The sequence below is a fragment of the Thalia democratica genome, chromosome 7 (genome assembly GCF_965202585.1).
Source record: "Thalia democratica chromosome 7, ktThaDemo2.hap1.1, whole genome shotgun sequence".
NCBI lineage: Eukaryota > Metazoa > Chordata > Thaliacea > Salpida > Salpidae > Thalia > Thalia democratica.
Genome location: NC_139171.1, coordinates 46,945,078 through 46,951,086, shown reverse-complemented (window position 1 = coordinate 46,951,086; position 6,009 = coordinate 46,945,078). Strand labels below are relative to the sequence as shown.

Below are 6,009 nucleotides of genomic sequence, written 5' to 3'. Positions count from 1 at the left end.
TTTTTTTTTTTGTTTCTCGCAATAACTCCTAATTAACGTTTTTGAAATTTTGATTTTTATAGCTCGTCTTATATTAAACATTTACATTTTTTAAATGCAATATTTTTATTGCAGTTAAAGAATTGCTATAATGCTCAATAAAAAATAAGTTTTTTACGTCATTAGTAGCTTAATAGATTTTTATACTTATGTTAACAACATTTTAGAAACTTAGTTGTCGATTCAAGCTGTCTTATAATACATTTTCTTTCTATATATTTAATTCACTGATAACAACATTTGTTATTTATTTATTTTGTTAACTTTATTTAAACAGGGTTGTCAAACAAACGGGCTAGTTTGAAAAGTTTTAGAACTCAGACTAAGTTAAACTTGTTTAAGATTGTCTTTAAAAAATCAAGTGTGGGTGAAACTTTTATTCTAAACACTTTGAATATATCTTCGAATTCTCAGAATAATTTTATATGACTGTAGTGTAGTTTACTAATAGTAACTTTTTTCTTGTCTACTTATACATTGTGTATTTATAATGATGTTATTTTAGTTATTTACTTAAGCTTTTGTTTTTTTAAGCAACTTTGTATCTTTTTCTACTTTTAATAAACTTTTGCTAGTTTGGTAAAACTCAGACAATTTTGCTTTTAAAGTGGCAACCATGTAAAAGACTAATCAATTACTAATAAGGTGATTTATAAAAATGTTCGATTATTAACTATGTTAAAGAATTTGTTTTCAGCTGTTCTACAACACAAATTTTAATTATTTAATTAATTACTGAATTTTTTAAATAGTGCAAACTGTTTAAGACGCAGTAATTATTTTTTAAATTCAATGTTAATAAAAAAATGAAAATGTGGTTTATAAAAGAAAAATGTATAAAATGACCAATAAAGGTTTTTAAGCTCAGTTTTTATAGAGAGTTAGGTTGTAAGTAAAGTAATGAAAATATTATGTTTAACATATCAAGTGTTTAAGAAAGTAAATAGTTTATTAAGACTTAAGTACACTAGTCATTGTAATTTTATTCCAATGATTATTCATAATTTAAATAGGCGTTCTATGTGTAGCTAAAAGTAATTTAAAATAATTAAGTGAATAAAAGTAAAACTTTTTCCATTGTGACAAAAAAAAACCAAAATACTATTTAAATTTCACTAAAACTGCGGCCCGCGAAGACTTTGAAAATTTGAAATTTGGCCCGCGAGCACCAACTGCCTGCCGACCCCTGATCTATATCATATCTATATATTTTTTCAAAGATTAAGTTTCTGATACCATTAGATTCGTATTTTATTGCATATAGATAAAAACCTAAATTTTATTCGTTAAGCTTTCTTTACTTTTTAACTTAAAAAACAATAACAAAAGCAGATTAATTAGAACTTTAAATAGCATAAAACTTATTTAATGTATGATAGAAAGCTTTAACAGAAGTTTACTTTTAAAATGATATTTTTTGAACATTGAGTAAAACAATTATAAACTTTTTCAAGTGACTAATTTAATTGTAACTTGTAAAAGTGGCAAAAATCCTCATTTTTAAAATTTAATCAAACAGAAAACAACTAAAGCAAATATGATGCAATTTTATTAATTAAAGTTTAAACTTAATATATGTGCTCTCGCTACTATGACGTCACAATAGAGATCTATCATCTGTGACGTCACAATAGCTATCAGCCAAGTTATAACTTACACAACTACATATATATTCAAAATCTGCACAACAACAATCAAGATCATACTTTTAGGGATCATTTCTAAAGTGTGTGTCCCACGAACGTTATTTAACAATGACGGTCAACCTCTCACGATGATGAATTGTGGAGTGGTTTTCTGAGCAGGAAAATGACTTCAGCTTGCTGAATGTTGTAATGACTGTTCCGCTGTTGTATCGGCAACAGTGGAGGGAAATCTCTCTTTCTGAGTGGTAAAACCAGGCTTGTCGGGCTCTTTTATATTCTAAACTCATTAGTAAATCATACTTTTTACTTATATAAGCCTACAATTAAGTTTATTAATTAATACAGTATGTACTAAACATTCGAAAACAATACAAAAGTATAAATACACGAGTATTTATATTCAACTTAAGTTGCTTAAATTAGCTGGTAACACTTGTATAAGCACTATCTTTTAAACTCGTGTATAAACTAAGGTTAATAATGTTTTCTTAGAGATCTTAGGCTTATTTTTCAAGTAAAGAATCTCTGCTTTTCTTAGAAAAAGAAACTGTACAAAAATTCAAAATAAAGATATTACTTTAAATTATACAGTTTAATACTTTTCTATTTATTAATTGGTATCTAAAGTGCGAGAGTTTTCTACCAGCTTAAGAATATGGGAACGGGTCAAAGTTGCACGAAGACAAAATTGAACGAAGGACCAACTTTGCACGAATACAAATTTGCACGAGGGGACAAAATTGCAATATTGCAATTTTGCACGGAGGATAATTTTTGCAGGAGTAAAAGTTTTGCACGAAGGATAATTTTTGCACGAGAGTAAAAAAAAAAGAAAAAAAAAAGAAAAAATAAAAAAAAATACAGAAAATAAAAACTAAAAACAAATTTATAAAAAAAAACAAGGAGAAAAAAAAAGTTACCGACCGAAGGTAAGGGTTAGGGATTACAGTGATAGTAAAAATGAAAATAAAAATAAATTATTAGAATTACTATTAAAAAATAACAAGAAAAATAAATAAAAATTATCAAATGAAAATAAAGAAAAAAAATACTGAGCGAGGGTAAGGTTTAGAGTTTACAGTGGTAGTAAATACAAAATAAAAACAAATAATAACTAAAATAAAAAAATAAATTAGTTAATAAAAAAAAAAAAGAAAAAAATTAAAGATAATAAAAAAGTAAAATAGGTATTAAATTTATTAAAAAAAAATTCGTGCAAATATGTCTTCATGCAAAAGTGTCTTTGTATTTTTTTTTTCCTTTTTGCAATTTAGTACGCTTGTGCCAACTTGACACCTACCCTAAGAATATATGTGCAATACACTTTATACACTTTTATATTCTCTTATCATACGCTCTCTTTCTTTATTACATCATAAAGCCTACCACAAATGTTAGCTTTTAGAACACTATTTGATACTACAAGCAAGCGATGAAAGTTAGATCCTTCTACAAGGTGAACGGAAATGAAGACGGTTTGAACACATATCTTGATGTGTGAAACGTGTCTTGCCGAAATTCTTGTTACGCAGAAAGGCACGAAGCACAATCTGATTCGTCCCCCATAAAGAAGGATCTCACCTCATGTTTGCATCAGATTTAATTACTCAAAACATCGTTATCAAAATATGTCTGTTCACTTATAATACAACACACATGTCAAAACAAAAAGAATTGACTGCGCATGTATTCTGCGAGCTTTATTTTAATACCTTATGTGATCCAATTTATACATTGCTATGGAAAGCTTTTTACAATAAACTTTAAAATATCATTAATAGATAGAAAAAAAAACTTCATAATTGTTATACAACCATCTTTTAATTATCTTTAGAACAGAAAAAATTCACTACTTTAAATACAACACCTAAGGTCTTATAGAAAACATTCATAGATTTAAATATGGGTTGTAAAATACAATGTATAGTGTATACAAGTATTTTTAGCTAACTTTAAACTATATAATTAAAACCTAAAAATGTTTGCTTTTTAATTTTCGTTATATATAATAAGTCTTAGTATGTACTTAATTATATCCTGTTAAACAATTTCAAAAATAGGTTTATATTATATTGATACAAAGATGGTTTTATAATGTAATTTCAAAATAGCCCCTTAAGGCTGGTTTCATCACTCAGAAAGAGAGATTTCCCTCCACTGTTGCCGTGACAACAGCGGAACAGTCATTACGACATTCATCAAGCTGAAGTCATTTTCCTGCTCAGAAAACCGCTCCACAATTCATCATCGTGAGAGGTTGACCGTCATTGTTAAATAACGTTCGTGAGACACACACTTTAGAAATGATCCCTAAAAGTATGATCTTAGTGGTGTTTTGCAGATTTTGAATATATATGTAGTTGTGTAAGTTATAATTTGGCTGGTAGCTATTATGACATCACAGATGATAGAGCTCTATTGTGACGTCATATTATAGATAGTAATTTTATTGACCAAAAACAGTAACTTAATAAAATTAATCATTTTTTCTTCAAATGTTTGCTGTTTAAGTAAAGTATAAAAAATGAGGATTTTAAAGGCTTAAAAACTTTAGTTAATACTTACAGAATGCTGCTGGTTTTAATTAAACAAGGCAACAAAAAAACATATATATTTAAAATTTTTTTTTTTGTTTTAGCGTTAAATTGTATAGAGAAAAAACTAAAAGGTATTGAAAATTATAAATAATTTCTTTTTACTTAATATTTCCACGCAAATAAATAAAAAAGCTTAACATATTTGATCTGTTTAAGTTTCATGAAATAATTCTGTTTAACATTGTTTGTTTAGTAATAAGTTGCTTTAAAAAACTATTATTAAGCTTAGGAATAAACAAACACTTATATAACATGTTTCAGCTGTTATACTTTTAACTTTACAGTTTTGCTCATTTAACGAACTATTGATTTTTTTATATAGAAGTTGTTGTTTCTCGTTGTTTATGCAAAATATAACAAATCAAAATTTTAAGTTAATTTAAAAAAATCTAAGTTCTAGTAGTTCTTTATTTGCCACAAAATTTTACATACCTCATTATTCAGGTCGAAATTTTTGTACCTAAACTGAATTAATTCTTTTGTATATTATGGTGGTAGATATAATATTTAGAAAAGATGAGGTTACATACAATAATTCTTTGTCGTAACAGTTTTTTTTTAGTTAATCGTACTTAATTTATAAAAGTAACTACACATTAATATATTTTTCTAAAAATAAAATAAAACTTTCTCGCACTTAAAGTGTTTTTTGAGGCATATGTATTTAAAAAAACAAAAAACAAAGTAGGACAGTAAATAATTGAAATAAAGAAAAACAAGACTTGTTGGAAAATAAAAGCAACTGCTTTTAATATGTCTGTTATAAACAAGCAGCGTTTTTTTTTGTATATTAAAATGTCTATTGAAAGTTACAACGTTTACGAAATATTAAAACGTGATTGCTGGTTTTTTCATGCATTTCATAGTTATGTCACATTAGTTATGAAAAATATTTTTTTTATCCAGTATTTATTTTTCGTTTATAAGTTATATTTTACTTTTATTAGTTCTGAAGCAAAGTTGTCCCGGACAAGACGTTAAAAGGTATCCAAGTGGTGTGCAACTCGATAACCAAAAGATTTTTTCGTGCACCAGGTTCTAGAACTAAATATTTTGAGCGTATTTTTTTGTCATTCAATAAAAAAAAAAAATTACAAGTTAAGAGTTCTCACATGTAACAAAATTACAAGTATCTGTTTTAAGTGTTTAAGAATATTTTTAATTCTTTTTTATAAAATTCTATTTGTAAGTTTTCTATAATGAATTAAAATCCCTATTTGCCTCTCAGCTAGTTAGTTGTAAAGTTAAAGTTAAAATTTTAGTTGTAAAGTTAAAAAGCAAAAACAGCCTTTTTAAACTATATGTTTCGTAGTAGAATACCATGAAAGTGTATTTGACTTGGAATAACCTTTAAAAAACTAGACCTTAATCTTTAAATTTTTTTATTTTTTTATTAAAAAAAAAAAATTAAAGGTTTTAGAGTTAATTTTGTGAACAGAAAGTAATCAATTAAAAAAAAAATATTAGATAAAAATTTTGTTTTGTAACTGTAATAGTCTTTTCAATGGCTTATTTAATTCTGTCAAAAAATGAACTTGTTTTCTAGCTATCAATAGTTTAACAAAGAAAAATAGTGAAAAATTAAAAGCTAGGGTTGTAATATTAAAATAAACAACATATTTTAATTATCAAAATATTTTGAGCTACCATAAAATAAAAAACAGTTGTACTAATAGTATAAAATACCTTAATATACAGACTTGTTAAGAATATTAAAACAAGTTAGA

General features: G+C 25.8%; 2 non-coding genes across 2 annotated transcripts; one reads left to right on the top strand and one right to left on the bottom strand.

Annotated features, from left to right (window-relative positions):
- The first annotated feature begins 1,735 nt into the window (after positions 1 to 1,735).
- Positions 1,736 to 1,932, top strand: LOC145841802 (small nucleolar RNA U3). Its single transcript, XR_014370178.1, has one exon. It is a non-coding gene; the product is annotated as a small nucleolar RNA U3 (small nucleolar RNA).
- Positions 1,933 to 3,814: 1,882 nt separating this feature from the next.
- On the bottom strand, positions 3,815 to 4,011 carry LOC145841801 (small nucleolar RNA U3). The gene has a single exon (XR_014370177.1). It is a non-coding gene; the product is annotated as a small nucleolar RNA U3 (small nucleolar RNA).
- Positions 4,012 to 6,009: the final 1,998 nt, after the last annotated feature.